General features: G+C 50.0%; 1 protein-coding gene across 2 annotated transcripts in view; it reads left to right on the top strand.

Moving 5' to 3' along the window:
• Nucleotides 1-5,499: 5,499 nt before the first annotated feature.
• The window catches only part of LOC146028741 (programmed cell death 1 ligand 1-like), a 54,705-nt gene continuing 47,960 nt past the window's right edge, over nt 5,500-12,244 (top strand). For both annotated transcript variants that reach the window (XM_083158322.1, XM_083158321.1), the window contains exon 1: nt 5,500-5,538. The gene's annotated coding sequence lies outside the window, so the exon portion shown is untranslated. The remainder of the gene's footprint in view (nt 5,539-12,244) is intronic.

The following is a 12,244-nucleotide window of genomic DNA, read 5'->3' as shown; positions in this document are numbered from 1 at the left end:
TGACCCTCACAATAATCTAAATCAGTGGTAGCCAACCCTAGCCTACGAGAGCTACCAACAGTTCACATTTTCCAGACAACCTAGCTGCTGCACAGCTGCACTCACTAATCACTGACACATTTTAAAATATACACAGATGGAGCTAATTAGCTCACTTGTGATTCTGTGAGGAGACCTGCAAAACATGCACTGTTGGTAGCTCTCAAGGACTAGTGTTGGCTACCCCAGATCTAAATAAATTAAATAAATAAACAAAATGTTTTATTGTTATCAGTGAGCACTATTTATTATTCATTATTTGTTTTGTTTATATTTAGTTTTATTTCCTTACTTGCACACCACCGTTGCTGCTGCAGCAGCAGCAGCAGTGGTGATGCTTCCGACCTTTCTCCCTTCTGTTCATCCCTTGCCCTCCTCCCCTGGGGTGATGCTGCTGCCTGTCCATCCGCCCAACCTCCTGCCTGCCGCTGGTAGCCACGGTGCTGCTGCAGCTGCCTGTCTGACCACTTGCTGCTGGTATTTCTGCCGCTCTGGACGTACAAAGCTCTCAGCTCCACTCCCATATTATGGTACGGCCACCACTACTCACAACCCTGCAGTAGCTGTCACATGTAACACTACCCACAACCGTGCAGTCATGACTTCTCATACGCAGGCACCTCTCCCTCCCCCCCCCAGCATTCCGGACTTGCGCATGCACAGTCCAAATTTTTCGGGAAGCAATATACTGAAACCGGAGGATTTGCGGGGCAGCAAGAGGCTCATTCAAAAATCATGAGACTCCCACTAAATGCGGGAGGGTAGGCATCCCTGATATATATATATATCACAGACTTGAGTCTAAGACTTTAAGTAGGCCAGTGTGGTAATATCCTTTTACTTCTAGGGGTAATGGAGGAGTCTCAGTGGGCCTCTGTCTGGGTACAGGGTGCGCACACAGGTGCCGCGTGATTAAGGGTCCCCTCAAATACCTGTCCTGAGCTGCCTTTGCTGGCTCCTGACAGTCACTGTAAATCGCGGGCCTGTCAGGTGCTCTCTGTTCACTGCACACTAGTGTGGGCGCCGCCAGATTGCCACACTCAGCCACCCTAGGTCTGTTGGGCCAGAAACAGAAGGTCTCCATGCTCCGCTGTCAGCGTGAGGTCAGATAAAAACGCTGGTCTCAGTCTCTACACTCTGCTCTGTTGTACAGTCTCCTCTGGTCTCTCTCTGTAGCTCACATACAGCCTTCCTCCTGCTTCCTCTCCTCGTGCCAGGTCATACGGCACACACCAGCCAATCCCTGCCCTCTCTGGTCTCCCCACTCTTCAGGCAGCAGCAGGGCTCCTGGGACTCAGAGTCCTCCAGATTGTATCCAGCCTGGTTGCTTAGGTCAGAAGTGCAGCAGCTCAGTCTGCACTGGTTAACACTGTTCAAAAATGGCACCAAGAATAGTCCCTACTCTGGGATGCAACAACGCTAACCACCCTGGTATACCTACGCTGCATCTACACCAGGGTTGCCTACCCTCCCGGTATGGTCGGAAGGCTCCCAAAAATTGGGAAGCTTCTTGTGTCTACATTCATCTTGTTTAGCAGGATGCAGTTTTTGACAGGAATAAAATTAATAGGGGTTCCCTGTGTTTTCAGAAACAGCATCAGGCTTTTGGAGACCCTGGCTACCAAAATACGGGGGACAAAATGACTCGGGGTCCTCCCTATTTTAGGGACCAGCACCAGTCTCCACTAGCAGGCGTGTAATGCTATAGCCAGTGGACACACTTTACGAGGTCCCGTGGCCAAAGCATTACCCTCCCTAACTAGTTAGCCCAGACTGGAAGCTTTTGTGGGGGTGAGGACCCCCCCCCCAAATAAAGGGGTCCTCCCTCTCCAGGCCACACCAGGCCTGGGCTGAAGCCAGCACGGTGGGTATGAGGTTGATAGCTGGTTTTAAACTGTAAAGGTGGCCATACACACGCAGATTTATCTTCAGATCTGTCTGGTTGGAACAAAAACATGGTTATGGATGAGAGTAAATGACAGTTGATCATTTGCTTGGAAATGCTGGAAAACTGACAAACTGTCACTCATCCATAACCATGTTTTTGTTCCAACCAGCCATATGAAGATAAATCTTACTAGTATATGGGCACCTTTATATTGTCATTTACAGTAGGACTAAGTACAGGTCCCAGCAAGCCTGCCCTGCATGCTGGAACTTGGGAGAAGTACCAGCATCTGGGGCCTTAAAGGCCGCTGGCACCTATAGTCCCCCTGTAATTGAAATATTAGGAAAAAAACACAAACGGGGGTTTAAAAATATGCAAACTGCATCTTCTTTTTTCTTTGGTGTCTTCAGCTGGGGGTCTTTTAAGCTCTTTTTCAGGGCCGCCAACTCCCAGGGCTTCAGCCGCTTCATCTTCATATGTGTTCCTCCTTCACAACAGACAGCCTGACCCATGTCTCAAGGGGGCAGGGTGATTGGCTGGCCGCTGCCATTTTGAAATGTATTATTTTTCCTTTCTCCGCTGTCGCCGCTGTCGATGGTGGATGAGGGGGACCCGGACCACCCACCACCAATGCCAATGAGGGGGACCCAGAACTGCAACTGCCCAGGTTCTGAGTGGAGGGGTAGAGTGAAACACTCAATTGGCAGTGCCGCACTGTGTGAACACATATATTGATATGTATGTGTTCACACTCAGTGCTCGAAGTTGAACTTTTAAAGTGGGGGTATGGTAAAATAAAGGGTTTAGTTATGCGCGCGCCGAAGGCGTGCACACTCCGAAAAAGAGGGTGTGGCCATTGGAAAAGGGGGCATGTCTTTAAGTGTAGCGTACCACACCACATACCCCTTATACACAACACTAGTAGGACCCCTTATACTATCTACTAGTGCCTTTAACACATTGTGCCACACGGTATGAGCCAAAACTCAAGGATAGCAAGGACGAAGGGACAGAGAGAGTGACAGCAGACAGAAAGTGACAGCGGGGACACAGAGAGAGCCACATATGTATATTGAGCATCATGGTGTGTGGCATATGCTCATTATACATATGCCACACATTGTGGTGTCCATTATACATATGCCGCACACTGTGATGCCCATTATACATATGTCGTACACCGTGATGCCCATTATACATATGCCACACTGTAATGCTTATTATAAATATGCCAGATGCTATGATGTTTATTATACATTTGCCACAAGTCATGATACCCATTATATATATGCCACACACTACGATGCCCATTATACATATACCACACACCATGATGCCCATTATACATATGCCGTACACCGTGATGCTCATTATACATATGCCACACACTGTGAAGCCCATTATACATATGCCATACACCGTGATGCCCATTATACAGATGCTACACTACACGCCGTAATGCTCATTACAGATATGCCACTCACTGAGATGCCCATACATATTATGGCACATAAGTTTGATGCCGAGGAGATTAAATGCTCATTGCCAAGGGGGTTTACATGCTCCTAGCCAGGGTGAAACAGTGTGACAGCCGTCAGAAGTGGTGGGCTGCCTGGCTGTCTTTTGAGCGGCTCCGCGGCAGTTTGAAATCTCACTCTGGGCTGCCAGTCAATAGGAGCTGACAGCCCAGCAGACAAACACTGACACAACAGCAATGACACACAGATGCTGACACATGTTGACACATGGACACTGGCCGGGTAAGAGAGTTAGGGGGCAGGGGGGGATGGGACACAGAGACGCTGGGCTGAATAGGACAGCAGGGTGGACGACAACAAACAGCCACCAGGTGGAATGGGATGGCAGAGGGGGACATGGAGAGACAGACCCCAGGCAGAATGGAACAGCAGAGGCAGGGGGCAGGGACGGGACACCCTGGGCTGGATGGGATAGCAGTACAGTACAAGCCACAGCTGCAGGATAGCAGCATCCATTAGTGTGGCTACAGTCACCCGTCAGGCAGCTGCTGCTGTAGTGTACTGCTCAGGGACCGCTGTGCTCCTACTATCGCCGCTGCCTTTGATCTCCCGGTCACCACCTCCCCTGGACTCCCCCACCAGCCCAGCTCCATCCAGTGTTATAGGTAACCTACCGGTTTCCTGCGCCGGGGAGGAGAGCCAGACGCGCAATACGTGGGTCCTCTGTGGCACACTAGATCGGCGGCTGCAGTGTCCAGCGGGGCCTAGCGGCGGCAATAATTAGAGGGGAAATGACCAGCAGCGTCCACCGGAGCAGCACTTTGTGCAGGCTGGTCAGTCACTATCCTGCCTCCTGCTGCACAGGGATGCGCACTGTAAAAATCAAGGCACTTCCTGATCAGTGGGAAAGAAGTGACGGTATGACATACCGTCCCATACCGCCCCACTTCGACCACTGTTCACACTAATATGCAGTGTCCCACCACCTGGTCCAACCGCAACATGCTGCAGCAGGATCCAGCGGCTGCGCTGCCGCATATGTGTAGACTGCCACATAGGAGTCTGTTTGCACTATTGAGGGGGGGGGGGGGGGGGGGCTGTGTTGTCTATCTATGGAGGAAAGAGGGTGACTTGGTGGCAATGGTCATTGTGGCTTTGGGCTATGCTGTTTATCTATTGGGGGGGGGGGGTTTGCATGTAATACATGCAAGAATACTGCATGGCGGGACAGTCACGCGCACTTAATTTGGGGGTGTGGCTTGGTGGCAAGGGGCCTACAAATCGTGACATTCCTGTGAGGCCACACCCTCCATTTTGCCATTGTGGGGCACGGTCATGGCTCTATGAGCTTCTGGCCATGCCCCCAGCCCCACTGCCTGTGGGAATAGATGCATTTAGATGCATTTACACAGAGTCTATTCACCACTGCTCTGCTGATCAGAGCAGCGGGTGACAGTGAGGACTCCCAACTGCCACTGCTCCCCGCCACTGCTAGCCCCATGCAAACTGCATACCTCCCAACAATTCCGATTTCAGCGGGACAGTCCCGATTACCGGGTCTTGTCCCGCTGTCCCACCCGCGGCCGGAGGTGTCCCGCTGCGGGGGGCGGGCAGTTCGGAGCCCCCCCCCCCCCAATTTGACAGAATAGACGCTGTGCACATGCGCACAGCGTCTATTCGCGGCCGAAAACGAGTATGTGGCTCATTTGCATAAGCCACGCCCCTCATTTGCATAAGCCACACCCCTCATTTTCATAAGCCGTGCCCCCTTTTGGCCGCGAAGCCGCGCAAGTGTCCCTATTTCTGCAGCCGGAAAGTTGGGAGGTATGAAACTGAGATGGTCTCTGCCAGCCCCATGCAAACTGAGATGGTCTTGCGGAAACTGGGACAGTTGGGATGTATGCTGTAAATGATTATTTGAAACCCCCCTTTGGAAATCCTCTATTTGCTGATATTCTCAGTGTTGATCTTTACTGACAGTATTACTGTTTATTACTGTAAAATAAAGCAATGTTCCTTCCTGTTATCTAATAGAAAGTGAAAGTAAAAAAAACCCTATAAGCTCAGTATAAAGAAACTAGTCAGTACATACAAGATTTGTCTGCACTGCAGTGTGGTGACGAACAGGGAGAGGTAAGGCAAGTTTTCCGTTTCTTTTGACATTTGCTTTGCACAGATAGGAAACCATTCATAACTGTGTATATACTGTATACTGTACATTGATGAAGGCATCTGCATCCTAGAAGAGGTTATTGTATTTTCTGTACAGATAGTAATACATTTGCTTAAAGATAATCTGGTCTTGTTTAAAATGTAGCTATGTAGTCTTAGGGGGTGATTCAGCTTGGCTCGGTCCCCAGTGTATTCACATTGGCAAAAGACTATCACAGTCGCTGATGCATTCGCACAGAGAGGGGTGAACAGGGGGCTGGCACATGGGGGATGCCCAGTGTTTCCTAGGCGTGCCCTCAAAAACGTTGGGTCCCCTAGAAAAATGCTGGGGGTCCCCATGCAAATGCAGGCGTGGCGAAGCCTCAAAGGGCTACCAGCCGTCTGATGGTCTGTGACCATTTAATTATTTTTTGCTCGTACAGCCGCATCTAAATGGGTGTGTCAGCAAACACATCCATTCACATGCAAATGCGCTATTCACTCAACGAAGGGGGGCAGGCCATCACTTGCCTGGCAGGCAGAGTTTAACCGCTTGGTAAGCAGCAAATTTACGCTGCTTACCGAGCAAAGCTGAATAACCCTACAGGGAGACCTGCAAAACATACATGTGTGGGGTCCTGAAGACTTAAGGTCCATACACACTGGGCGACTATGCCCAGCGTGTATGGACAGCCATGATGACAATCATCGCTGCGGGGAAAGCCGCTCAGTGGATACACACTGAACCATTTTCCCCCTGCCTGGCGCCGATGGAGGGGGCGTTGCATAGCCGAGCGATATGCAAAGTCGTCCTGAAAGCCGGTCATCTGCTGGTATAACCAGCAGATGAACGGCTTTCGCGGCGATGTTGCGGGAGCGCGCAGCAGCGCTCGTCACTAATCGCTGGGGCATACACACTGGCCGGCTTTGAGCTGAAAGCCGCTCAAACCTGCTGTTTTCAGCGACTTTCAGCTCAAAGTCGCCCAGTGTGTATGGGTCTTAACTTTGAGAACCTGTGGTGTACAATATACCCTGGTTTACTGTAGCATGTCCAAACCAATGCTTATTTTTATCTTTTTATTTTCCTAAAAGAGTATCATACCTTAAATCAATGGGTAAATTGTTTAAAGAACAGATCATGTCATCTTGCAAATGACCCCAACTGGCAAATGTCCTTATAATTGGAAATTCTGCAGGAAATAATAACCTTTCCATATTTTTATCATTATCCAGTTTTGTTTTATTACTGTTTTGTTCCTAATTCAAAAGCGAAATTGAATATACTTGCCCTGTCTAAATATTTGTTACTAAATACATTTCAGTTGATCAGATATTTTAAAGGGTTACTTGTGTTCCACACAATTTGATGAAAATAAATTGGGATTTGGCATACTTTGTAGTGATATAATAAACACAAGGACGTTAAGAAGAAAGTAATTGCATTTATTTGGTATATTTTAAAGAATTTTATCTTTTCTTTTAAATCTGTTTAATACATAAACTGTGAGCCGCAAGAGCGTAACTCCCAAAGGCAATGTAGATTCATGCCTCTGGGCTCCAAGGCCTAAGGGGGCACCTGCTGTTCACAGTGTGACCGCTGTTATTCCAATGGAGCTTTGTGGTGCACACACTGTTGCTGTGGGGTTAATCAGCTCTGTCCCAGGAGTCCTGCTAACACCTGCAATTGTTAGGGGCCATGGTGCTGCTTCTGCCCGGGACGCCACTCTGTCGCAGTGGGCGTCTGGGCAGCTCCGGAGGTCTGTTGTACTGGCCACATCTACAGCTGCCTCAGGAGCCATGCTGTCTAGGCGAGTACTTGCTAGGCCGCCAGCTGTGTTTTTCTTGCCCTGCTGCAGTCAGCTTCCTGACGTCACTATAGTGCATTGTTGCATTCTGATTATTATTACAACTTGTGCATTGTTGCATTTATTATTATTTTTATTATTATTATTACATCCTGTGCATTGTTGCATTTATCATTCTTGTCATTATTACACCTTTTGCATTGTTGCATTTATTATTAGTATTATTATTACATCCTGTGCATTGTTGCATTAATTGCCGTTTACCTAAGTTCACTGAGGTTTCCTTGTTTTCATTGTGAGGATTCAGTAAATTCTCACCTTGTCTTGCCCAGCCTCCATGAGCAGCTTTGTCAATATTAAGACCTGGGGGCATCTGAGTACCGTGAGGAAAGGCAGCCGCTATAGGTGAAGATTTTGGGTGCAGGAAGCTTTAGTATTGCTGGGCGGTTTCACTGTCCCCGAGCGGGTGATCCAGCGAAGGCCTATAGTCAATGAAAGGTGAGCGCACCGAATACACTACCGATGTATGCAGAATCGTCACTTAATGAAGACCTAAATCAATGAATCTGCCATTCTTTCCTTGCCCTTCAGCCAATGCACTTAGCAACACCCCTCCCCCCACCACCACCACCACTATTAATCCAGAATTGGGAGGGAGGAAAAAAATTCCAGGTACTTGTGGACTTTCACGGCTCCCATCGCATGCCATCGTCGGCGTGGAGTTGAGAATAGAAAGTGTGGCGAGCGCAGCGAGCCCGAAGCGTGGCGAGCGCAGCGAGCCCCGCGAGGGGACGCGGACACCTGTGAAGCCCGCGAGGGGATGCGTATACCTGTGAAGGTATCCGTGTCCCCTCGCGGGGCTCGCTGCGCTCGCCACGCTTCGGGCTCGGTGGCTCGCTGCGCTCGCCACACTTTCTTTTCTCAACTCCACGCCGACGTGGATAGTGGGGGAATGAAAAGGTCGTAGGACACGTATCGCCGCCCCTCGCGGGCTCGCTGCGCTCGCCACGCTTCGGGTTCGCATTGATAGTGGGGGTGGTACAGCCTGAAAAATTACATTTGGGGGCCATTGAACATGTTTGATACTAATTTCAATGCATTTGGATGCATTTCTGTTAAAAATCGCATGCGATGCGATTTTTTTACTATGCGATGGACATCGTGGGAGCCGTGATTGTCCACAAGTACCAAATTCCACAGTGAAAAGAGGAAGACTCCTCCTTCCCTGACCCTATTATCACAGCTAACTCTGCCCTCCCCTTTTTCCTTATTGGATCCGAGTCACATGCTTCTTTAGGTACACACAGCCTTTAATGTTTAACCCACTCTATGCCTATGGCAGTCATTACATTATTCTAAACATCCTAGCATCTGATGCGTGACCTTATGCATGTATACAGTTTAACATTCAACAAACTTACTTATATAAACCTGAAATAAAGACTCGGAGACTTGGGTTTGGCAGAAATTGATAGCTGAATTTATTTAAAGCACTTTAAGATAATTAATTGTATTATAATTCATTAATTAATGGTGGCCAAAAAAGAATGACTAGTGATCTAAGCTCCACCCCAAAACAACTGACATACGTAACCAAACATTCCCTAACAACAAGCGGTATCCGCTCAACCTTCTACATTGACTGCCCACCTGTCCTGGTGGTGTCGCTGTCCCCGAACAGGTGATCCAGCAAAGGCCTATAGTCAATGAAAGGAAGGTGAGCGCACCAAAAACACAACCGATGTATGCAGAATCATCACTTAATGAAGACCTAAATCAATTGATCTGATTCCAGGATCCCCTGTCACCAGTCTAGAGCACCAAAGACACTCCTAGGAACAGATCCTTCAAAAAACATAAACAGTCCTTCCCTTACCAAATGGACCCCATCAGGTCGGAAGAGATGGTGGCACCGAAACCTAATTCACTTGTGTGTGGTGACTGCACCTTAGGCAACCAGAACCCACAATGCCACCGCTGTGTTTAGCTTCTTCCTGGCCTCGTCTATAGCCCTACAATCTCGTGCACCTCTCCATCACAACCGGAGTACTATACAAGATCAGATTAAGTTGCATGAAGGCCACACTTGTTAATGGCTGACAGATCACTCAAGATCTTGGCCCGCAGCTCCAGTTTGGACATTTTCCCAAGGTTGCCCCCTAAGTGAATCACAAGTATAGCGGGCAACCCATACAAACGCACGTTCACCTTCAAATTTAAAGCCCAATACACATTATGCAGCACACTGTAATGCTAATTACACATTCACACACACACCGTAATGCCCATTACACATTATGCTACATGTAATTCCCCACAGTACTCCTGCTTATAAGGTTAATACCCCAATTATTGCCCCTTACACAATGCCCCCAGTAGTGTCCATTACATATAATGCCCCCAGTAGTGCCCCTTACAGTAATGCTCACTATGTTTTGCAGGCATCTATTCTGGCAGAATAATGATTGGGTCTGCCCTGTCAGGGAGACAGCAGGTGAGGGGCACACAGAGGAGATAGACAGGGAGAGAACAGGAGAGAGGTATTCAGGGGGAGAGATAAGGAAGTCCCTAGCTGTCTATTCCTTGCGGTATCCCTGGGGTTGGTGTCCACTTCTGTCGGTCTGACTCCTGGCTTGGAGTAGTAAGTCCAGGGCTGACAGTTCCCTTCAATTGCTACCTGTGCACAGGTCCCAGCTCCATATTTATATGGGGGCTGTGGCTGATGGGACGATGACAGGTGTGATTATTAGGAATGAAGCATGTCATTTATCTGCAGGTCACGATAGTGTAGGTTAGCTGTTGTGGGGGCTGTCAGTCCCACTTAGATCATCTGGCATATTAAATGGGCAGCAATATCAATGCCGGACAGCGGCGAGCCTATTCTGTCCCTGGCTATTAGCCCCCAATGATGATTGGTTGCCCCAGCCTAAGGCCATTTTAAATGTAGCACCACTGCTTGATTGGGTTTGGTCCTGCCAGCAAGGGTCTAACTAGAACTTTGTATGCCCGGGCCCTATAGCAAAATCTAGAAAGCCCCCCCCCCTCCCACCCCATTCCCAGCCCTGACAGCAGCTGCCAACCTTGGGGTTCCATGTGTTTTCCTAACACTCCTTTCCCCGTATGCGCAGCTCCCCTCCTTCACTCCCCGTGTGTGCGGCTCCCCTCCCCGTGTGTGCTGTTCCACTCCCCGTGTGCAGTGCACGGCTCTCCTCCTCTACTCCCCACGTGCGCGGCTATCCTCATCCACTCCCCATGTGTGCAGCTGACCTCCTCTCCCTGTGCTTGTGGCTAGTAGCTACCAGTACCTCTGGCTGGTGGTCCACTGCAGCAACAGGAACAGGATGCCGGTCCCCAGCGTTGCTGCATCTGATGTAATGATGTGTTTAAAAGCACTGCTTCTGGTCACTCTCCGTCTCCACGGTGCAGCGCACATGAAGTGAACCTGGCACCTGCCAGCCACGAACCCTTCAGGTTCAGGGTGTGGGCGGGAGGGGGGGGGGGGTGGGGGGAACAGCCTGCGCACGCACCATGTCCCCCTGATGGCGGCTGATGCTCTCACATAATTTTAGTAAAAGGGAACGGCGGCATGCCGGGCGGATGGTGGCACCGGGCCCCTTTGACCCCTTGGGCCCCTTTGACCCCTTGGGCACCGGCGGTAGTTCCGCCCCTGAGCTGATGCCATGCCATGCCACGGATATTTAACCACCTCATCAGTCATGATCCAGCGAATACAGGTCCAACCCCTGAGGCTACCAACCTAGCAGCCCAGTTCAGCCCAGCTGCACCCTGTGTACATCCATTGTTACAGCCGACACATCGTTACATCCGGAAATCCATGACATACAGACAGTCCTACTTATACAGGAACTGGTTATTGTACTTCCTCCAAGCCACACCTCCATACTTCCTCTGCATGTCATGTATCATGTGGCTGTAACAGATGACTTTCATATGTTCTTCCGGCCTGTCCTCTAAGTAAAAGGCTGCGAAGACATAGAATCCCGCCAGCCAGTTGTCATAGGCCTCAGCCCCCTCAGCCCCTTTCACCCTAGCTGCCTTAAACTCTTTTTTTGGTCTCGTCAGTTATGCCTGTTACACACCAGGATGATCCTGCTCATTAATGGGTCGTCACAGGAACGTACAGCTGGAGCCGGCCTGGTCTTTGCAGGGGATGGCAACAGAATCGGCAGCCGCCATCCCCAGCCAGACGCCATCTGATCTGCGAAAGGGGATGCGCATGCACGAAATGCGCGCGCGCCCCCTTCCGACGGCGCTTCCACCGGGTCCCCACCACCGGGTCCCCACCACCTCCCCGCTCCCCCCCGCCGCCTCCCCTAACCCTGTCCATCTCCCTGAAGCGGAGACGGACAGGGTTCCTGTCGCCCCGCCGCCCGGAAAGTATCTCAGTCAAATGGAGCGCCTCGCTGCTGGCAGATTGCCAGCGGAGACAATCTGGCGATTCGCCAGCAAGAGGGAGCCTGGCTCCATCTGTATGACCGACTCACAAGCTGACAGAGCCACAGACCGGCATAGAAAAAGCCCCTGTTGTGATTGCGATCCGATCGCGACCCGCACCCACTACAATGGTCATTTCTGAGATCCTAACTGCAGCAGGTAGGATCTCAGAAAATACCTAACAACCCGCGGGGCCGCGCATCGGATCGCAGCAAAGGGCAGCGAAATGGTCCAAAACACTTCCGATTTACATACAATCGGTCAAGATTGTATCTAAATTGGCTCGTTTTTTGGGCTATATCATCCTGGTGTGCACATTAAACTGAAGAGGTCAACATAGTCCCCTTTTTCAATCCAAAGCCTGGAACTCTCCCTCAAACTGTGCAAAACTGCGGTGTAGTCACAGTGGACCACCCCTGGCAGATTCC

The sequence above is a fragment of the Crinia signifera genome, chromosome 1 (assembly GCF_055691185.1).
Source record: "Crinia signifera chromosome 1, ASM5569118v1, whole genome shotgun sequence".
In the NCBI taxonomy this organism is placed as follows: Eukaryota; Metazoa; Chordata; class Amphibia; order Anura; family Myobatrachidae; genus Crinia; species Crinia signifera.
This window is presented reverse-complemented; position numbering and strand designations above follow the sequence as displayed.